This window comes from Rhinoderma darwinii, chromosome 8, assembly GCF_050947455.1.
Source record: "Rhinoderma darwinii isolate aRhiDar2 chromosome 8, aRhiDar2.hap1, whole genome shotgun sequence".
NCBI lineage: Eukaryota > Metazoa > Chordata > Amphibia > Anura > Rhinodermatidae > Rhinoderma > Rhinoderma darwinii.
In genome coordinates this window covers 55983478-56007916 of record NC_134694.1, presented here as the reverse complement: position 1 = coordinate 56007916, position 24439 = coordinate 55983478, and positions in this window count along the sequence as shown.

Below are 24439 nucleotides of genomic sequence, written 5' to 3'. Positions count from 1 at the left end.
TTGCTGTCCTCGGTGCAAATGAGAATCAGTCGATTTAATAAATATGCTCTGATTATGGCCGGAACTGGAGAGGTTTTGGCAGAGGGTGTTGCACAAAGTAACAGAGTTTATTCAGTTGTTATTGACTTGACACCGTTTGTGTGAATTTTGTGATCTGTGGAGGATCCGCCGACCGAGGAGCCTGGTAAATTAGCAGTAGCCAGAATGCTATATATGGCAAATAAATAAATAGCACAGCATTGGCAGGATGATATTGGCCCATCACAAAGGGACTTTATTGCCAAAGTTAATTGGTTACTCAATCTGGAGAAAGGTGTATATATGAAAAGTCTGACCACGGCCAAATTTGAGAAGCTGTGGGCCCCTTGGATTGATTAATCTGGTTTGATATCTAGAGAACTTAACAGTGTAGCGTCCATGGCCACGGGCCGTCGGGTTCACTCACCTCCCGATGCCCGCAGCCATGGATCTGTGAGCGCTGGACCCCATCTCCTTCCTACGGGACGCAACATGAAAACAATCATCATCATCAATCCACATGATTTCCTGGCCTATAAGAAGGCCCCATCCCTTCTCATCCTTGCCTGAGTGTTGTTAGTTTATCCCAAGTCTGTCTTGCAAATGGTCCCTTAGTGTTTCCCGTTCCAGTTGTTACCCGTGCCCTGTTACCTGCTCCTGTATCCCGTGCTGTGTTCTTGTTCCTGTGCCTACTAGTGCTGGAGTCGTGTCCTATTGCACCTGGTGTCGTTTGCCACATCCAGTGTCTTCTGCCACGTCCTGTGTCTTTTGCCACGTCCAGTGTCTTCTGCCACATCCAGTGTCTTCTGCCACGTCCAGTGTCTTCTGCCACCTGTAGATCAATAAAATACATATTACATTATACGGGATATGTCCAGTATAAACCTCATTACTGTTCAGGACTAAAACATATATGTTGTATTAACTTGTGAAACATAAAATAAATTAGTGGGGGACCATAAGCTATAACCATACAGTATAAAGTATTGTATCATGAGCAAAACGAGATAATAAACAACATGTTCTTGTGAAGACATATATTTTCCTAATAAATTCATCTTCCATCAAGAAATCCAAACTATATGTCATACTAAAACATAATGTATTACATGCCAGAAACTGCTAATATACAAAAATCATGACAGTATCATTTTTATACTATGTTTTTAATATTATTTTAACATCACTGTAAAGGGAAGTGTCCATATATATGTATATATATATATATATATATATATATATATATATATATATGTATATATATGTGTATATATGTATGTATATATGTATATATATATATATATATATATATATATATATATATATATATATAGTATGTATGTATACAGTGTATGTGTATATATATATACACATATGTATATAATATATATGTGTATGTATAGTACATATAATGTATCATGAGCCAGGGCTGTAACAACAGCCCTGGTCATGAATATGGTTGGAAGCAGAGCAGGACAATTAGCATGTCCCTGCTTTGTTAGGAAACCATGGAGACAAGGGATAGTTATCCCCTGTCTCCATTTCAAGTCTCCCGCGCGCACGGACTGTCTCGTGCGGGCTCTCATGTGTCGGCTGGTGATACATTATCACCATGACGACCCATGCTAGCCTGGGGCAAGCGCCACACTCCCCGCTGTGAGCGTACCGACAGGGTTAAATAGCCCTGCATCGGTACGCTCAGGAGCCGAGCTCAGGAGCCGAAGCTGAAGAAGATCAGCTGAGAGCTGCCTTCACAAACCGCCGATGGCTCACTTCTCTCTCTCCCCTCCAAAGACCTGGGTTCCTGCTGCTGCCTCTGCTGCTCCACAAAGTCACGCTAAGTATCAAAGTATCAAGTGTAGCAGCAGCTACACTTAACCCTGTCTCTCCCTTTCTCCTCCTGCTGTAACCCTTGCTTCCCTGAGTTACTGTCCCTACTGTCCCCGAGTTAACCCTTGCTTCCCTGAGTTAACCCCTTGATACTGTCCCTACGTTAACCCTTGCTTCCCTGAGTTAACCCTTGCTTCCCTGAGTTAACCCTTTGCTCTCCCTGAGTAAGTTAACCCCTTGCTCTCCCTAAGTTAACCCTTGCTTCCCTGAGTCCCTGAGTTAACCCCTTGCTGTCCCAGAGTCCCTGAGTTAACCCTTGCTGTCCCAGAGTCCCTGAGTTAACCCTTGCTGTCCCCTTGTTCCTCCTTATCCCGTATTAACCCTTAGTGTATAGGGAAAGTTATATTAGGAGGGAGTGGGATAGAGAGCGTGTGAGAATCACAAGTAACTTATGTTTATTGTGTTGTAACGTAACTGTATTCTGTGTATGTTTAGGTAAGTGGGTGGCGGTATAATATTATGATACTGTGTTTATACTGTACTGTGATTAGTTACTGTATTATACATATGAGTGTGATTACTGTATGTTAATAAATATTACCTTTATTTACTATACAGTCTTATTCCCTTGAGTAGCCGCTAAAGCAATTAGATCGACGTTCGTATAAGGAAAAGGTAGGGGAACTAGGCATAACCCTAGTGACCCTGTTTATAAAGGCTGTAGTAATAGTGGGTGTCACTAACCAGTGAATCCCGCTATTACCCCACCCCCTTTTACAATCACTATGCACTGTATATATTATTTGTTGTTTTGCTTTGATTTGTTATATGCTTCAATGCCAAGTCTTTTGCGATGCAGTCGTTAAATACAACATACAATCACTACTGAATTAGCCAAAAATTAGAGACAAACATCAACCCGAATACATTATCACTAAAACTAACATGAGTAGTTATAAGTATATTCTTTGGTACAATATGCTAAATAATTACAAGCAATATTTATATATAAATTTCTTCTTTTTCTACCTTTCTACTCACCGTGAGTGGAAGGATTTAGTGATTCTCTGGGGAATCCTCCCCTAATCCAGGTGTAGGATAATTGATTCTCCCTGGTTTTCTGGGATAAAAACGTGACTGTCTGAAAAGCAAGTAGACATGAGCCATGAATAAATGCAGAAGTGTTGTCCGAAACCCGTAGGCTATTGCTACCACTACTCTTGCGCTTGAACTTTTAAATATTGAATTAAACTTGGAACAGTGGTTCCATTTTACCTTTCTCACAAGCACTGGATCATTTCCTTCGTTCTCTTGCAATTTGCCGTGTGCCGCCACGCAGGACCCGAGCGCAGACTGGACTGAGACAACCAGTGGGTGAGCTGGAGGCTTCCTGCCTATTTTCTCTTCTGCCACATCTTGTACTGCCCGCCACGTCTGGCACAACCTGCTGCTCCGACCTCCATCCGTGTTGAAGCCACAGCCACCGTCTGGACTAGTTCAGGTACCCGTGTGTTACGAACTGCCATTAGACTTTTGTATAGACTGAGACCTGGTCAGCTGCCTCTCCGCTACGGCAGAGTGGCCTACTGGGTCCACATATCCTGTGACCAAGACAAACAGTTTCAGATTAGGTCTGATGTAAGAAATAACTGATCGGAGGGAAGATGGGCGGTCAGGCAGAATCCTCTATGGCTCCATGTAACGGCTATACCTGCAGTTGTCTACAGGCAGGAGGGCAATGTGAATTTTGTATTACCTACTATGTTTGATATGTTGCTAATTCTTGATACTGTGAATACGGTGGATTTGAGATATGTGTGGCAGCAACGTGCAGAGAACTATGGACTCATATAGGCAGCTACATGGACAGTCATGATGCAGTTTGTTGAGTTTGACCATGTTGGGATTTGGGGGGAGGAGGAAGGGATGGGATGGAGGTTTTCTCTCTTTGTAAAACTTGAAATTTTCAATAAAAACTACTTGTTTTAAAAAAGTCTGAGTACGATATTAATATGGGATTAGACATAAAAATCTTCGTTTTACATTACATTTGTTAATTCATTATTACGAAAAATACAATTCTGGCTTCTAGAAGGAAGGGGGTGTAACTTTAGGGGGTTCAGATGTTGCAGTCACACTTTGGTCTTTGAGCATGAGCAGGCCCAAAAGGTCCATCTGCCCCATATGAAGATACCAGTACTATAAATGACCATTGATAGTTGGGGTTCAGTAGTTTCAATTAACGCTTCTAGCAGTTTCTTCAAAATAAAGGCAATTCCCGCTTGCAGTTGTGGCCAATCTTGTTTTCCACTGTGAAATAGTTCCTTCTTCACCAGATAAAATCATTAGATTAAGGGGGAGTTCACACAGAGTTTTTTTTAATGATTTTTGATGCGGAAACCGGACGAAAATGCCTCCTATTGATTTCAATGGGAGGCGGAGGCGTTTTTTTCCCCGTGAGTGGTAAAAAAAGCTTGCGGGAGAGAGAAGCGACATGCCCTATCTTCGGGCGTTTACGTCTCTCACCTCCCATTGACATCAATGGGAGGAAGAGAAAGCGTTTTATGTGGCGTTTTTTGCCTGCGACACGCAATGGCCACAGGCGAAAAATGCGGCAAACAGCGTGCAGGCAGATCAAAATCTGCCTCAAAATTCCAGACAGAGTTTTGAGGTCGATTTTTTTGCCTGAGACATTTTCATAATTAGTAACATAACCAAAGTCTTCAAAAATATTACATTTAAATGTCCAATTTTTAATCTTTCTTTATCAATCTAGAAGATCAGTTTTGAGTTTTATAAACTGTTTAATTGCAACGCGTTTCAACGCCGAACTGGCGTTTTCATCAGGCATAGGGATACAGAAAAAAAGACACATGCTTATATATGGCCAGTTCAGACTAAACAATTAGGTAAAAAACCGCGAAAGTACTTCGGCAGGTCAAAGTTCAGATGGAACGATCTATTGCAATGTCAGTATGAGTTTTAATACAAACACATAAATAAAAGGACAAATAAAAGTATATAAGTAATAAAAGACGGGATGTCACATCAAAGAGTGATTTTGGAACGGTATGCAGGAGTAGATTAAAACATTGTGTAGTGTGTACGGGACGGCAACATTTGGTTGCTTATATCGTTAGCTAGTGTCATCGGGAGAGAGGGGTGAGCAAATTGTATCTGATTTTATTATTTATTTGTTATGTTAGTTGTGTGTTGTGTTTGGGATGTAAACGATTCAATTTGATGGTTATACTGTTTACACGTTGCCTCGGAAACCAACTGTGTTACGGAAGCCGATGCGGTCCACAAGAAGATGGAACGCATGGTGAGCCGCATCGCGCGAGGGATCGTTGAGCTGCTCAGAGGGGACAATGAACAGAGAACGTATCTGCTAAAAAGAAAAGATCGGGCGGAGGGTGAGTAAAATGAAGTACCATACGGGGATATGGACAAAATGCCTTGGTTAGTATGATGATTTGTTAATTGTAGGTGTTAGTTTGAGGGAATGCTGACCAATATTAAGGGGTAAGGATGGTTTTGTTAAGGTGGTCGATACCTATATTCTTTAATGGTTGGTTTCGAATATATGTGTGACTTATGTACTTCTTTCAGGAGGGTTGAATGTATTTTGGTTTAGTGTGTGATGAAAACCGCAAATAAAAAAAAATGGGTTATTATATAGTTGTTGCTAAAATGCCAGGATGAAGGTTATTAAGGTGCTATTAGGAGATAGGGAAAGAAACATGATGTCTTGATTTGCATTGTGTACTAATATACAGACAATTTCATTGGTCTATGTAGCGTTATAGTTTTACATGGGTACAGAAGGGATCCAAGAGGTGTTAATTGTCGGATATTTTTTGGATATTTTTCCATTTTGGAGTCAGTCAATTAATTAGTCCAAAGATGACTCTGTGATGTCATTTAGACCCAAAGGACGTAGTGTATTCATTTTAAAAATCCAGTAGTTTTCTACACCCTTTGGGTCTAAATGACATCACAGAGTCATCTTTGGACTAATTAATTGACTGACTCCAAAATGGAAAAATATCCAAAAAATATCCGACAATTAACACCTCTTGGATCCCTTCTGTACCCATGTAAAACTATAACGCTACATAGACCAATGAAATTGTCTGTATATTAGTACACAATGCAAATCAAGACATCATGTTTCTTTCCCTATCTCCTAATAGCACCTTAATAACCTTCATCCTGGCATTTTAGCAACAACTATATAATAACCCATTTTTTTTTATTTGCGGTTTTCATCACACACTAAACCAAAATACATTCAACCCTCCTGAAAGAAGTACATAAGTCACACATATATTCGAAACCAACCATTAAAGAATATAGGTATCGACCACCTTAACAAAACCATCCTTACCCCTTAATATTGGTCAGCGTTCCCTCAAACTAACACCTACAATTAACAAATCATCATACTAACCAAGGCATTTTGTCCATATCCACGTATGGTACTTCATTTTACTCACCCTCCGCCCGATCTTTTCTTTTCTTTTTAGCCGATACGTTCTCTGTTCATTGTCCCCTCTGAGCAGCTCAACGATCCCTCGCGCGATGCGGCTCACCATGCGTTCCATCTTCTTGTGGACCGCATCGGCTTCCGTAACACAGTTGGTTTCCGAGGCAACGTGTAAACAGTATAACCATCAAATTGAATCGTTTACATCCCAAACACAACACACAACTAACATAACAAATAAATAATAAAATCAGATACAATTTGATCACCCCTCTCTCCCGATGACACTAGCTAACGATATAAGCAACCAAATGTTGCCGTCCCGTACACACTACACAATGTTTTAATCTACTCCTGCATACCGTTCCAAAATCACTCTTTGATGTGACATCCCGTCTTTTATTACTTATATACTTTTATTTGTCCTTTTATTTATGTGTTTGTATTAAAACTCATACTGACATTGCAATAGATCGTTCCATCTGAACTTTGACCTGCCGAAGTACTTTCGCGGTTTTTTACCTAATTGTTTAGTCTGAACTGGCCATATATAAGCATGTGTCTCTTTTTTTCTGTATCCCTATGCCTGATGAAAACGCCAGTTCGGCGTTGAAACGCGTTGCAATTAAACAGTTTATAAAACTCAAAACTGATCTTCTGGATCTGTACCTTGTCCACACTACGCAGCAGCGCCAACATAGATCCTATTTGTTTTTACCTGCATCTCTCGTACCCAAGCGGTCACCTCGGTAACCGGCTCGGATCTGGCAGCAGCTATCCCGTGGACCCCTCCGTTGAACTCTCCTAACCTCACGGTGAGCATATATATCTCCTCTATTTCTCACCTCCATCTCCTTTGATCCACACCAAGTGGCGCCGTGGTTTTTTGCTCTTTATCCTACTTTATCAATCTACTTATTTTAGCAATAATAATATGTGAGTTGTCAATTAGCAATGTGGGAAATATCCTTCCACCTTATAAAACCAGATCCTCCTATATTCTTATTATTATTCACTTGTCCCAGGCACAAATATTCTGATTGCCATCTATGACACAGAATTCAGTGCCCCTGCCAACTTCACACTGCCAGACCTGCAATATCATCACCGCTATAATAGTAGATTTCATGAGCCAGGCAGAGAGAGCTCTGCTGGTATTATACACCATCGTTGTCTGCTGCAGCTGCCATGGTGATTTACAAGGGCTGTTATAGACAAGTTATCGCAGGCCATTTCATTTAATAGCTTTACAAGCTCATGAACAATATTTGTAAACAGCATCCTCTAATAGGTTTGGCGCACAGAGTTATCTTTCTCATGGTCTACCTCCATATGTTATCCTCCTGGCTGCACTTTATTCACAATCTCTTGTGGAAATCAAATCCAAACAAATAAGTGCACATTGTATTATGTATTGCTAAATTAATTAAGCACTTGGGGATCGGTACTGGTGCAAACATAGAGACTAAGGCTGGGTTCACACGACCTATTTTCAGGCAAAAACGAGGTGTATTATGCCTCGATTTACGCCTGAAAATACGGCTACAATACGTCGGCAAACATCTGCCCATTCATTTGAATGGGTTTGCCGACGTACTGTGCCGACGACCAGTAATTTACGCGTCGTCGTTCGACAGCTGTCAAACGACGACGTGTAAAATGACTGCCTCGTCAAAGAAGTGCAGGACACTTCTTTGAAACGTAATTTGAGCCGTTTTCCATTGAAGTCAATGAAGAACAGCTCAAGATTACGGGCGTCAAAGACGCCTCGCATAATGCGAGGAGGAGCTTTTACTTCTGAAACGACGCAGCTGTTTTCTCCTGAAAACAGTCTGTCTTTTCAAATGTAAAATCCACTTATCGTGTGCACATACCCTAAGGCTACATTTACACGACCATAAAAAAAAATGGCCATTAAAAACTGATCAACTGTTAGTTTTTCATGGCCATTTTGCATTAATGTGTCTTCAAATTTTCATCCATTTCTAGTCTGTCTGTCTTTAATGGCCATTTGTCATCCATTTGCTATCCGTTTTTCAAGGCCATTAAAAAAACTGATGGATTTAATTTGTTGGTTTTATTGTCCAAACCCCCTGAAAACACCACTGTTCCCATATAGATAGTGCTGCAATGACCGTGTAGATAGTGCCACAGTGCCCACCATGGATAGTGCCCACATAGTGCCACTGTGCCCACTGCATATAGTGCCACAGTGCCCACATATAAAGCGTCATAGTGCCATAGTGCCCACATATAAAGTGCCAGTGCCCTCATAGTGCCACAGTGCCCATGTAGATAGCACCACATCCCTGTAGATAGCACCAACCCCCCTTTGTAGATAGCACCCCCCCTGAAGACAGCACCACCCCCACTGTAGATAGCACCATCCCCACTGTAGATAGCACCAACCCCCACTGTAGAAAGCACCCCACCCGTGAAATTACAACCCCCTGTAGATAGCACTCCCATGTAGATAGCACCACCACATGTAGATAGCAGGACCCCAGTAGATAGCGGCACTGTAGCTCCCTGTAGGAGTGGAATCCCTCTCCAGTAGGGTAATCCCCTGGCCAGAGCATCGGCCGGGGATTCCGCTCCTTCAAGGAGCTACAGCAGTGCTATCTGGAGGGGGGGGGGAGTGCCAACTATGGGAGGGGTGCCACTATCTATAGAGGGGTGCTATCTACAGGGGGGTCAGAGGGAGACAGGAGTCCCTGGCCAGAAATCTTGCAATGCTTTGGCAGGAGACTCCACAGTTGAAAGCCTAACATCACTGTCCATATATGGACAGTAATGTCAAGGGCTTTCCCGGGCTCAGTGCTCAAAGTAGCGCTGTGGGCAGGGAATCCTTGGCTAGGATCAGTTTTTACCGGCCGTTACAAGGATTGATTCATAAAAAACGGCCTGTAAAAACTGATCCATTGACTTCTATAGCAGCCGTGGGGCCATCAAAACGGGCAAAAAAAAGGACATGTCCCCACACTGCACAGAGCGAAGAAGCAGAGGGAACTCCTCCACTCATCGCAGGAATGAGGATAGGTAAATATTAATTTTATTATTTTTTTATTAGGCACTATGGGGCATTATACTGTGTGGTGGCAGCTAAGGGGACATTATATATATCGTTGTCCTGTTTAGACATGTCCCTGTCTAAACAGGGAATTCGCTGCCAACAATGATGCAAACTGTATGGGGACTGAATGATCATATTAGCTATCATTCATCACCATACAGTTTTCATCGGACTGTAAACGAGCGTCGACTGACTTGATATATTGATCAACTCTAGTTTTGGCCTGAAATCTGCACGTGTAAACAAAACTTTAGTTTGTGAGATCAAACCTAGATTCATGGTAAAGCTCATCGTTCTACATAGCAAGAGGGCAGTATCTGTGAATTAGGATGTCAGCAGAGGTTGGCTGGACATTCTTGCTTAGAGCTAGTCTTTCCAGGTTTGGGAAATTACAGACACTGTGATTTAACTTTTCTGCAAACCATACTGTGTGTTAAGGGCTATAACAACTAACCCTAGGGCCTTATATTCAGATTTGGACTGAGGCATCACTCCACCATCACTATTTATGTTTATTTGGTTTCCATAGCCTCTACCCTTCATTTCTTCATAATTATTCTGGATAAAAATAAAATAGAGAAAAAGATTCTCCTGGTTTTCAGTGGAAAAAGAATGTCTGGTGTTCAAGTAATGGTCCACCAACCCTTGTATTTTTTTCTATGCTGAAATTACCACCACCAATATTTTTTGCACACATTCCATAGAAACATATGTACAATCATTTCAATCAGGGAAGGGGAGAGGATGTAGTAGATAAAAGGAAGAAAGGGAGAGAGAGAAAAAAATCTTACAACTTAAGTTCCCCCTATTAATCCAGAGGTCGGCAAACAAAAAGTATTAATGCGTGAGTCAATCTTCCCTAAAATAAAAATCTTTTCTGACCTCAGACTGGATCAATATTCAAATAAGGACTCTATATTTTTATGTATTGATGTTGTTTGGTTTCAAGAAATCCTCTAAACCTTTCTTGAAGCAATAAAATGTTTATGCTAAAACCAGTCCCCAAGGTGACTATATTACAGCTTTACAGCTTTTACAGTAAAGATGGTTCCCTTGTCATTTAAGGGGACTTTACATTGAACAGATTTTTTAAATATCTTTCGCATGGACCAGTTATATATTTACACAAATAAATCATGTCTCCCTTTGCAAGAACACTGTTTTTATAGTATATAAATATAACAATGATAAAGCTAAAATAAACCTCAAAAGATCTGGCCAGCAGCCATCCCAACAGTCCCATCAGGCTTTGAAACAAGTCTTTGGTTATCTTGCGCCATTCCCCTGTCTGTACTGACTGGCAATGCACTAGAGAAGAAGCTGGTCAGACTAATTGCTGCTTCTGAAGAGCCTGCCTAGAGTTAATGTATTGAAAATGGTAGTGACCCCTGTATATTTTTCAATAAGCATAAAAAATCCTACTGTGGATATTTATTCAAGAAAAAAGTTAATATTAGGCTACTGTAAATGATTAAGTAACTTGGATTGAAGATGTATGGTATCAACTCAAGCCTTACAAATTAAGGCTCTTATGTGTACAATATGTTACGACTAGTGATGAGCGAATTTCCTAAAAAGTGGTTTCGGGTCCGATTTGATTAAATCTGCCATTCGATTAGATACGGTCCGATTCGATATGGTGCGCAAGTCGCAAGTGCCCTGATTGGCCTGAAAACTCGTTTCTTCTAGGACTGATAGAGGTTGACCACTTTTTATTTATTTTTAATGATGTGTGGGAAATAGCATTATGTGCTACTGACTAATGCATAAATATTAGAAGATCAGTGCCGAAGTATTCCTCTGTGAAGTGATGCCCCCTTGATAGTACAGCATTCTCCATGGACTGTACAGCCCTCCTTATCTGTATATGGCCAACATGGTGCTGGGGGCAGCGCTGGGGGCCTGGGTTCAAATCCACCCAAGGTCAACATCTGCATGGAGTTTGTATGTTCTCGCTGTGTTTGCATGGGTTTCCTCTTGGTACTCTGGTTTCCTCTCACACTCCAAAAACGTACCAATTGGGAATTTAGATTGTGAGCCCCAATGGGGACAGTAAAAGAGGACCTCTGTACAGCACTGTGTAATATGTTGGTGCTATATAAGTAACTGAAATATATTAATAATAAATAAATATGGCCAGTGATGGAGGTACATGAGACCAGGCACTTCCATCAGTGGACTTCATTAAATAATAATATGCATAGCAAGGGAAACTAACGCATGCACAGTTAGGGTATGTTCACACACACTATTTACGGACGTAATTCGGGCGTTTTTGCCCCGAATTACGTCCGAAATAGCAGCTCAATAGTGTCGGCAAACATCTGCCCATTCATTAGAATGGGTCTTACGATGTTCTGTGCAGACGGTAATTTTTTTTTACGCCCCGCTGTCAAAAGGCGGGGGTGTAAAAATGACGCCCGCATCAAAGAAGTGCCTGTCACTTCTTCAGATGTAAATGGAGCCGTTTACCATGGACTCTGTAAAGGGAAGTGTCCATATATATATATATATATATATATATATATATATATAGTATGTATGTATACAGTGTATGTGTATATATATATACACATATATATATAATATATATGTGTATGTATAGTACATATAATGTATCATGAGCCAGGGCTGTAACAACAACAGCCCTGGTCATGAATACGGTTGGAAGCAGAGCAGGACAATTAGCATGTCCCTGCTTTGTTAGGAAACCATGGAGACAAGGGATAGTTATCCCCTGTCTCCATTTCAAGTCTCCCGCGCGCACGGACTGTCTCGTGCAGGCTCTCATGAGTCGGCTGGTGATACATTATCACCATGCCGACCCATGCTAGCCTGGGGCAAGCGCCACACTCCCCGCTGCGAGCGTACCAACAGGGTTAAATAGCCCTGCGTCGGTACGCTCAGAAGCCGAGCTCAGGAGCCGAAGCTAGCTGAAGACGATCAGCTGAGAGCTGCCTGCCTGCCTCCCACACCACCGACGGCTCACCTCTCTCCTCTAAAGACCTGGGCTCCTGCCTCTGCTGCTCCACAAAGTCACGCTAAGTATCAAGTGTAGCAGCAGCTACACTTAACCCTGTCTCTCCCTGTCTCCTCCTGCGGTAACCCTTGCTTCGCTGAGTTAACCCCTTGCTCTCCCTGAGTCCCTACTGTCCCAGAGTTAACCCTTGCTTCCCTGAGTTAACCCCTTGCTCTCTCTGAGTAAGTTAACCCCTTGTTCTCCCTAAGTTAACCCTTGCTGTCCCAGAGTCCCTAAGTTAACCCTTGCTGTCCCAGAGTCCCTGAGTTAACCCTTGCTGTCCCAGAGTCCCTGAGTTAACCCTTGCTGTCCCAGAGTCCCTGAGTTAACCCTTGCTGTCTGTTTTACACAGTAACCCATTCCCCTTGTTCCTCCTTATCCCGTATTAACCCTTAGTGTATAGGGAAAGTTATATTAGGAGGGAGTGGGATAGAGATAGAGAGCGTGTGAGAATCACAAGTAACTTATGTGTATTGTGTTGTAACGTAACTGTATTCTGTGTATGTTTAGGTAAGTGGGTGGCGGTATAATATTGTGATACCGTGTTTATACTGTACTGTGATTAGTTACTGTAATATATATATGAGAGTGATTACTGTATGTTAATAAATATTGCCTTTATTTACTATACGGTCTTATTCCCTTGAGTAGCCGCTAAAGCAATTAGATCGACGTTAGTATAAGGAAAAGGTAGGGGAACTAGGCATAACCCTAGTGACCCTGATTATAAAGGCGGTAGTAATAGTGGGTGTCACTAACCAGTGAATCCCGCTATTACCCCACCCCCTTTAACAGACTCCATGGAAAACCAGCTCCATTTAACGTCCGTAATGGACGCAGCAAAAAGCGCCTCAACATGCCATTACGGATGAAATTACGGTGCTGTTTTCTCCTGAAAACAGCCTCGTAATTTCAGCCGTTACGGACGCTGCCGTGTGAGCATACCCTCACATTTGTCAATAGAGTCCACTGATGGATGTGCCTGTGTTACAATTAGCAGCAGGACTGCTGGTAATCAATTATTTCTGTTATCTCTGTGTTTGGGCTTTGCCTTTTCTCTGAATCCAGATTTGGTTATCATTTAGCTTAGCCTGGTTAGTTAGGGTAGAGTACTTTACTTGGCCCTATATATATTTCAGGTCTGGATTACACAGGTGCTGATTATATTGTTTCTGGCATGTGCTAACTCTTTCCAGATTCTTGTTTGTGACTTTGTTCTTGTCTAGTGTTTGTCTGTACTGCGGGACCTGATGATCCTCTGAGAGATCTAGTTTTTGTATAGTGGTTTTAGGTGTATCCTGGGATCAGTAGTTCCACTGGTTTGTTTGCCTTTCCTGTGCGTTTGGTCTGCTGCCGAGTTGTTGTGTTACCCTGGTGTGGGATAGTATTCAGATAAGGTCAGTGAGTGCTGTGGAATCTTGTCCACTGTCTATTCATCTGTTAACTGCTTGCATGCTATTCATCTGCTATCCAAACCATTTGTGCATAGTTTCCATCTTCTACTGCCTTCGGTGTTTGGTACCACTCGTACACTGGTGAGTTACTTGTGCCTTTTGTTTTCTTTCAGTGTTGACGCGTGCTTTACCCATTTGATAGCAATTGTCTGGTGTTGCAGTCTTGAGGACCACCAGCGGAATAAAAGCCTGGTCACATGCTTCTCCATATTTTCAGAACAAATGCGCCATACAGTGCATTGAGAAGGTTGTACTAATCCTTATTACAGCTCCTTAATATGTGGCTGCCTCTTTTTGGACAATTATCTCAAAAGTTATTTAATAGGTTGCATGGGCTATTCCCTCGTTAATCCATAATCAATTCAGTAGGTAAAGGGTCTGGAGTTGATTCCAGGTGTGGCATTTGCATTTGGAAGCTGTTGCTGTGAATCCATAACATAAGGTCAAAGGAGCTCTCAATGCAAGTGAAGCAGACCATTGTTAGGGGGGATTCACTCGAACGTGTATTGGGTCCGTGCGGGCCGCGTGGTTTTCACGCGCCACGCACAGACCAATACAAGTCTATGGGGCAGTACAGAGAGTCCGTGCTTTTTGCGCAGCTTTTGTCAGCTGCGCAAAAAGCGCGACATGCTCAATATCTCTGCGTATTTCGCGCATCACGCACCCATTTAAGTCAATGGGTGCGTGAAAACCACGCAGGTCGCACGGAAGCACTTCCGTGCGAACCGACTGAAACAGCGCACCAGCTGTCAAAAGGATGAATGTAAACAGAAAAACACCACGTGCCTTTCTGTTTCCAAACATCCAAACGGAGTGTCTTTTGAGATGAGCAAACCCGGACAACTGAACCGAACTTCACCGGGTTCGGCCGAACTCGTTTTGGCCGAACCCGGCAAAAAAAATTCCGGTACGCGACGTCAGGAGATAGTCACTGTCCAGGGTGCTGAAAGAGTTAAACTGTTTCAGCACCATGGACAGTGACTTCCGATCCCAATATACATGAACGTGTAAAAAAAAAACGAAGTTCTGACTTACCGATAACTCCCGGCTTCTTCCTCCAGTCTGACCTCCCGGGATGACAATTCAGTCCAAGTGACAGCTCCAGCCAATCACAGGCCAAGCACAAGCTGCAGCGGTCACATGGACTGCCGCGTCATCCAGGGAGGTGGGGCCCGATGTCAAGAGAGGCGCGTCACCAAGGACGCGTCACCAAGGCAACGGCCGGGAGGGAAGTTCTCGGTAAGTACGAACTTTTTCTTTTTTTTTAACAGGTTTCTCGATATTGTGTTCGGCATTCACTGTCGAGGGTGCTGAAAGAGTTACTGCCGATCAGTTAACTCTTTCAGCACCTTGGACAGTGACGGGCGTCGACTAGCCTCATCTCTATGATGGCGGCTGCGCGAAAATCACGCAGCCGCGCATCATACACGGATGACACACGCAGCTGTCAAGTGGTTTTTGCGCGGCAAAACGCCGCGTTGTTTGCGCGCGCAAAAACGCAACGTTCGTCTGAATCTGCCCTTAGGCTGAAAAAAATGAAGAAATCCATCAGAGAGATAGCACAAATGTTAGGAGTAGCCAAATCAACCCTTTGGTACATTTTTTTGGTAAACAAAAAGAGCGCGCTGGTGATCTCGTGAACTACAAAAGGCCTGGACATCCACGGAACGATACAGTGGTGAGTGATGAGAAAAATGGTTGCAATTCCTAAACATTTCACAGGATATTTTTGTTTAACCCCTTGAATTAAACCTGAAATGCATCTCAGTTTTTTTCATTTCAAATCCAAAGTGGTGGCATGCAGAGCCCAAATCATGAAGATTGTGTCACTGTCCAAATAATTCTGTATCTAACTGTAAATAATAATATTCTATCCTAGACAATAGTAAAAATAAACATAGAGTGCTCAACCCCTTTAATTCCCTTCCAGCATAATGGCGGCTGACGTTCGCCAATGGACGCCATTTTGCCACATTGTGTCTGCCGCAAACCTCAAAAGTTTCAGATTTCATAGAAAAAATTTTTGGGGAATTCTGACCGAATTGGTTTTGTGTAGAATCAATCTGCTCATTTCTAGTTAGTATCTTTAATTTATGAAAAAAAAAAAAAAAGAAATGATCAACAGTTTATTATATCTAATGAAGGCCATTTTTACCAATGTGACTAAATGTTATAGGTAAATCCCACCACACAGTAGGGTCTGGAAAACTCTGAAAAGCCACTGTTGTAAACCACCACACTTTTACGGATGATTTAAAGCCGAGATATTGGTACACAGCACATAAGTGTTAAGTATATGAGTAAATTTTCCATTATTTATGCAACTGTGTCTGCCAATCAAGTGTCACAATATCTAAAAGACATAAAATATAATCTGCGCTATGTTTCAGAGAAATATGTCATGATGGAAATTAAATCCATCTTAAAATGTGATTGCTGAGACAAGTTTAAAAGAAAAATATCAGTTATAAAAATATTGAGACCACAGCTGTAAATAGAAATGGGAAATGCCATCAACAGTTATATGGTATTATGTCGGCTTTTTTGGTTTAGGGGAATTCAGAACAGATTTAAGATTTTATCAGCTGGGTAGTTAAAAAGTACAAGTCATTCTGTAAAGAAGTAGTCTTTTACCGGGATTCTCGACTTTTAGTTTTGAGAAGCTAAAATTGGCACAGGTATGTCAGTTGTAACCGCTATTGGTTGACTAGAAAAATCCTGGATATCCATGACATCTAAACAAACATGTGCATGTGTATTTTATTAAAGAGCCTTGTCACCAGTTTATCACTTCCCTATCTCCTACCTAATCTAATAGGCACTTTGATGCTGAAAACTCCTGTGTTCGTTAAAAACGTTTATTATTTCCAAAGTTGTGTTCTCTTTTAGACTTATGGCTCATTTTGTCTTAATGTCCAACTGGGCCATGTGGGCATTGTATAGAAAACTGTATAACGCTGACCAATCAGCGTCATCTACTTCTCTTCAGTCCTGTGACGTGACTTCCTGCCGCAGGTCCTTCACCAGAGCGACGGAAAACGGACCATACATCACATGCACGCTGTGGTACTGCTGCTGAGGAGGATAATCTTCCGTCGCTCTGGTGAAGGACCTGTGGCAGGAAGGCGATGATGAGATCACGCTGGGCTGGACTGAAGAGAAGTGAATGATGCTGATTGGTCAGCGTCATACAGTTTTCTATACAACGCCCACATAATTAAAAAAAAATAACCGCCCAGTTGGCCATTAAGACAAAATTAGCATAAGTCTAAAAAAGAACATAACTTTGGAAATAACGAACGTTTTTTTTTAAAACAGGAGTTATCAGCATCAAAGCGCTTATTAGATTTGGTAGGAGATAGGGAAGTGTTAAACTGGTGACAGAGCCTTTTTAATGACTTGCGTTTTTTGGCCTTAACCCCTTTCCGCTTTGGCCACTTTTGACCTTCCTGACAGAGCCTCATTTTTCAAATCTCACATATTTCACTTTATGTGGTAATAACTTCGGAATACTTTTACCTATCCAAGCGATTCTGAGATTGTTTACTCATGACACTTTGGACTTTATTTTACTGGCAAAATTCGCTCGATACATTCAGTATTTAATTGAGAAAAACACCAACATTTAGCGAAAAATTGCAAAAATGACCATTTTTTGAAATTTGAATACATCTGCTTGTAAGACAGGCAGTTATACCACACAAAATAGCCGCTAATTAACATCCCCCATATGTCTACTTTAAATTGGCATAATTTTTTGAACATCCTTTTATTTTTCTAGGACGTTACAAGGCTTAGAACTTCAGCAGCAATTTCTCACATTTTCAAGAAAATTTCAAAAGGCTATTTTTACAGGTTTCAGTTCAGTTCTGAAGTGGCTTTGAGGGCCTTATATATTAGAAACCCCCAATAAATCCCCCCATTTTAAAAACGGCACCCTCAAAGTATTCAAAACAGAATTTTGAAAGTTTCTTAACCTTTTAGGAATTAAAGCAAAGTAGAGGTGTAATTTACAAATTTAATTTTTTTTTTGCAGAAATTCATTTTTAATCCATTATTTTTTTTGAAACACAGAAGGTTTTACCAGAGAAATGCAACTCAATATGTATTGCCCAGATTCTGCAGTTTTAAGAAATATCCCACATGTGGCCCTAGCGTGCTTATGGCCCGAAGCACCGGCCTCAGAAGCAAAAGAGTACCTTGTGGATTTTGGGGCCTCCTTTTTATTAGACTATATTTTAGGCACCATGTCAGGTTTGAAGAGGTCTTGTGGTACCATAACAGTTGAAATACCCCGAAAGTGAACCCATTTGGGAAACTACACCCCTCAAGGAATTTATTCAGGAGTATAGTGAGCATTTTGACCCCAGAGGTTTTTTGCAGAAATTATTGGAAGTAGGCTGTAAAAATGAAAATCTACATTTTTTCAAATAAAATGTAGGTTTAGCTATTTTTTTTTTCTTTTCATTTCCACAAGGGCTAAAGGAGAAAATGCTCCACAAAATGTGTAAAGCAATTTCCCCTGAGTAAAACAGTACCCCACATGTGGTCATAAATGCCTGTTTGGACACATGGCAGGGCTGAGAAGGGAAAGAGCGCCATTTGGCTTTTGGAGCTCAAATTTAGTAGGAATGGTTTGCGGAGGCCATGTCGCATTTGCAAAGCCCCTAAGGGGTCAAAACCGTAGAAACTCCCAACAAGTGACCCCATTTTGGAAACTAAACCTCTTGAGGAAATTATCTTGGGGTATAGTGAGCATTTTCACCCCCAGGATTTTTGCAGAAATTATTGGAAGTAGGCCGTGAAAATTAAAATCTACATTTTTTCAAATAAAATTAGCTATTTTTTTTTCATTTCCACAAGGGCTAAAGGAGAAAAAGCACCCCAACATTTGTAAATCAATTTCTCCCGAGTGAAAAAATTTGCCAAGTGACCCCATTTTGGAAACTACACCCCTTGGGGAAATTATCTTGGGGTATAGTGAGCATTTTGTCCCCACAGGATTTTTGCAGAAATTATTGGAAGTAGGCCGTGAAAATGACAATCTACAGTTTTTTTCAAATAAAATATAGGTTTAGCTATTTTTTTTTCATTTACACAAGGGCTAAAGGAGAAAAAGCACCCCAACATTTGCAAAGCAATTTCTCCCGAGTAAAAAAGTTCCCCACATGTGGTCATAAACAGCTGTTTGGACACAGGGCAGGGCTGAGAAGGGAAAGAGCACCATTTGGAGCTCAAATTTAGCAGGAATGGTTTGCGGAGGACATGTCGCATTTGCAAAGCTCCTGAGGGGACAAAACAGTGGAAACCCCCCAAAATTGACCCCTTTTGGGAAACTACGCTTCTCAAGGAAATTATTTAGGGGTATAGTGAGTATTTAAATAAATGATCTAATTAAAAATCCATGGATGTGTGATAAACTTTGAAGCACTCCTTTATACATAGGCCAGGTTTGTCGGGGCAGGTTTCGCACTGATAAATGGTGTCTTTTCTTCTCCCCTTTTGTAACACACTTTGCACCTTTTTTGGGTCCTTCTCTTTTTACCAGTGGAGGGGATTTCGCTGGGAAAGTGTTGTCCATGTACAATACGTGGACTATCGCTTCTAGAAGTACTGGGGCCCTCGCCTTCCTAGTCCCAATCAGAAGGGCCTTGATAACCACCTCTTTAAAATTAAGGAATGTCCCTGTCCGGCCTACACATAGGTATAGCACGTAAGCGTTATACAATGCCATCTGTATCATGTGCACGGCCAGCTTTTTGTACCACACCTTTGTTTTCCGCAGTGTATGGCTTTAGTACTTTATCAGAGAGATCAACCCCTCCCATGTACTTATTGTAGCCCAGGATGCAATCTGACTTAGGGGTCATTGTAGTGCTACCTCGGACAGGTACAGGGGTGCTGCCGCTACCGTGTATTGTGGTCAACATAAGGACATCCCTCTTGTCTTTATACTTGAACAGCAACATGTTCTCGCTGTTTAGTGACTTGCTTTCTCCCTTTCTTATTGGTTGCCCAATCAGAGTTTTAGAGAGGCCTCTCTGGTTTTTGCGCATGGTACCGCATGCTGCAGTACCTCTGGTGGAGAGGCAGTTAAATAGTGGGATGCTGGTGTAGAAGTTATCAACGTAAAGGTGCAGATTAGGAAGAAAAAGCTGCTCCTCTGAACGGGCGCTCAGGTGTGGTTTGTACTGGAATCTTCACAAAATCGTCAGGGTATATTTTCAACTATTTTATTATTAAAAAAGAACAATATAAAATTCGATTGCTGCAACGCGTTTCAACCACGCACTGTGGTCTTCATCAGGCACATAAATTTGGTTACAATACATCATCTTATATACTTGTATCATATGCTTCACTTCCAGGTTAAACTGGCAAGGTGAAGGTTCATCATGGGCGTTTCAGCACAGGTGTGTGTATGTTTTTTCCTCAGACTGATTTTCTCTTAATTGCTATTTCTCCTCTTTTCTACCTTTTAACCAACTATTTTCTGCCAAATGGTAGATATTCTTAGCTTTAGTATAGAAGAAGATTAATTCTTTGTATATACATATATATATACACATACATATATATATATATATATATATATATATATATATATATATATATACACACATATATGTCTATATGCAGGTGACCGTATATTTCAAAAAAATCATCATCGTCCGCATATTCTCGCCGCTGACAGACAGTGTTAGTACTCTTAGTTTCTTTGATAATTGTGTTTATTCTTTTTGATAGTTTTGATGCTATCCTTTATTCTAACTAAGATAATTGTGTTACTGGTAAAAAATGCTTCTAGTTTCATTGCTGTTCGTTTGAATCTAATTGTCGAGCAATTTTTTCTTATTCTCCTATACTGACTGTGTGGGATATTTGTTATCCATTTTTTATAGTGTGCACTTTTAAAATTTAAAAAACTATTTTTATCTGTGTCTTTAAAATGTGTTTTTGTTAAAAATGTATTATCAGAATGACTGATTTCTAAATCTAAAAATATAATTTTTTCTTTTGATATATTTTGTGTAAATTGTATTCCCCACGTATTCTTATTTAAAATATTTATGAAGCTGTTCGCTTCCTCCCTAGTACCAGACCAGATTAAAAAAAGATCGTCAATATACCTTTTATAATAGACAATTTTATTCCGATATATATGAGCATTCTCTATATGTGTTGATTCAAAATGCCCCATGAATAGGTTGGCATAGCTAGGGGCAACTCGTGTCCCCATAGCTGTGCCCCTTATCTGTTTATATAATTTAGAATTATGTTTAAAAATATTGTGGGTGAGAATAAAATGTAATCCTTCTAATAGAAAATCATTTTGTTTTTTCGGAAGTATACCTCCATGTTCTAAAAAATTTTTTATGGCCTTTAATCCAAGGGTATGATCGATATTCGAATATAAGGAAGTCACATCCAATGTTATCAATACGTAATTTTCATTCCAGCTGTATCCTTGTAATTCTCTGATCAGACTCGTAGAGTCTTTCAGATACGATGGTAATTTTTTCACTAGATTTTGCAAATGTAAATCTATATAATGTGAAAGCTGACTTGTCAGGGAATTGATACCAGATATTATTGGTCTACCTGGAGGATTCGTTTGATTTTTATGAATTTTAGGTAGATGGTAAAAAAAAGGTGTTTCCGGATTTGCTGTCATTAAAAATGATTTTTCTTTTTTATTTATAATGCCCTCTTCGAAGTTAATTTTTATAAAATCTGAAAATTCTTTTTCATATTGATCTGATGGATCAGAGGTTATTGTTTTGTAATATTTTTTATCAGAAAGTATTCTCTCAGCTTCTTGGATATAAGTTTCTCTATCTTGTATTATAATTCCTCCTCCTTTATCCGCTGATCTTATTACAATATTTTTATTATTTTGAAGGTCTTTGAGTGATTTTTTCTCTCTTTTATTAAGATTACATTGGCTAGGTACGCTTTTTTTCTTATTGATTATTTTCAATTCATTTGACACTAATATATAAAAAGTTTCTAAAAAATTGCCCTTATGATGCAGTGGGTAGAAGCTCGATTTTCCATTGACTTCAAGATGTGTATATGGGTCTTCTACACTATTATCTTTTTCCGTTTGTTTGGATTTCCCTGTTTCTATAGAAAAATGACGTTGCAATGTGAGTTTTCTAATAAAATTATTTAAATCTAAAAAAAGTTGAAATTCATCAGCTGATTGTGTTGGACAAAACGACAAGCCTTTAGATAGTAACTCTATTTCTCCTTTTTTGAGTATATATTGTGATAAATTAAACACATTACTGGATTTTTCATGTATATTCTCAATTTCAATAGATTCTTGCAAGTCGGTTTCTAATCCTCCCTGCTTTTTTTGTGGGTTTCTTTTTTTCCCCCCTCTGCATCCTCTGATCTTTCTTTTCTTTTCGTAGATCTGGATAGATGCATTTGATTTGGGAGGGCTTGAAAATATTTTGTGATTACATGATTCCCTATAGGGGGTGATGTCTTGGATTTTTGTGTTTGAGGACTGATGTTCGAACTTGGGGGGAACTCTAAAAAAGATATATTGGTTAGTGTGCTATTTATTGTAGAGTTCGATGTCTCTATTCCAGGAGTGATAGGATCTGCGGTGGGTCTATCCATGTCATTGAGATATAGTATCAAAGGTGATGAAAAAGTCGGTTCTGGGCGACTACCTGTGTGGACCGGAGTGCCTATCCAGCGAAAAGTGGTATTTATACCGTCAGGTGAGTCATGCGTGGTAAAAAATGTGTTATCTATTGAATTAGAATGATGTGACATATCTATATGCGCTGTTTCCATAGTAGCTTTAGGAAATAGTGGGGGTAAATTAATATTGGGTGGAATCCATGGTTCCGTATTCTTTATTGTTTGGTGATGATCTATTTGCCTTACTATGTTCTGGTGACTATAATCCTTCATTTTGTTTTCATTATATTTTTGATAGATTCTATTGGTCTCTACATTTTCCTGTTGAGGTGTATTAGTATTTCTTCTGTAGGTATACCTACTATATCTTTTTGTACTTGTACTTATGTTTTTATTAATCCTAGGATTTCCATGTGGTCGATTATGATGATATAGAGTTGACTGTTTGCTTTGTTCTTTGTCTAGGGATTCTGTAGTGGGTGTGTCAATTGATTGACATGCAAAATCCTGTCTATCACGTTTAAATTTAGTTGCTTTTTTTTCAATTACATCTCTCTCCAATTTCAACAATCTATTCTTTATAGATAATTCTATTTTTTGGAAATCTTGGTGTTTTTTGTATAATTCTAACTTGACCCACGTGATGTTGAGAAGTTTGGAAAAATGGTCAGATAGAGATGTTCTTTTATTATATAGTCGCTCCATCATACCTCTAGAGCATGTGGACATGTATTCTTTCCATTCTAAGGAAAAGAGTGTATCATCAGGGAATGCTGATAAAAAGGGTAATCTTAAACCTCTAGGGGTGAGATTCTCTGTGATATACATTTTAAAAAAAGTGGCATCTAGATTATGCATCAGTTCCGCTTTACTAAAATCTTCAAATTCTAAAAATAAGTCAGTCATGTATTTCGTTTCTTCAGTAGTATATATTTTTGTTGCGATCCTCCTTGTAGGGCTTCTTTTCTCAGTTGGAATGGTATTAGTGAGTAATGAGATCAATTTGTTACGATTGTCTAACCGATGTTGATAATATTCCATTTTGTTGAATGAAGAGTGAATGGGCTGAACTTTTAACCACCTCTAGTATGCTTGCCGTGCTCTTGAGGACGTATTTTTTCCTGGAATGGAATCGTCCACCTGTTGAATCCGGTATATCCTGATTGACAACCGTATTGAAGATTCTTAAGGTAAAAAGGGGGATAAAAAAAGAGAAAAAAACGGCGCTCCTCTAAGGTGATATCGTTCTGGTATTTGTAAGATAATGAGTAACTTAATGAATGGAGCTCACCTTGGTGAGTTGTGCAATGTCGCCAGCACAACTTAACTTTGTAGCTTGTACACGCTTGTTCACACTGTGCTTGCCTCTGGAGCCATAACCGCATGGGGTGAATTCGTATCAGGAACTCCTCTCCTTGCGGTTTTGAAGTAATGCAGATTAGGAAGAAAAAGCTGCTCCTCTGAACGGGCGCTCAGGTGTGGTTTGTACTGGTATCTTCACAAAATCGTCAGGGTATATTTTCAACGATTTTATTATTAAAAAAGAACAATATAAAATTCGATTGCTGCAACGCGTTTCAACCACGCACTGTGGTCTTCATCAGGCACATAAATTTGGTTACAATACATCATCTTATATACTTGTATCATATGCTTCACTTCCAGGTTAAACTGGCAAGGTGAAGGTTCATCATGGGCGTTTCAGCACAGGTGTGTGTATGTTTTTTCCTCAGACTGATTTTCTCTTAATTGCTATTTCTCCTCTTTTCTACCTTTTAACCAACTATTTTCTGCCAAATGGTAGATATTCTTAGCTTTAGTATAGAAGAAGATTAATTCTTTGTATATATATATATATATATATACACATACAACGTAAAGGTGGTAACCCTGGT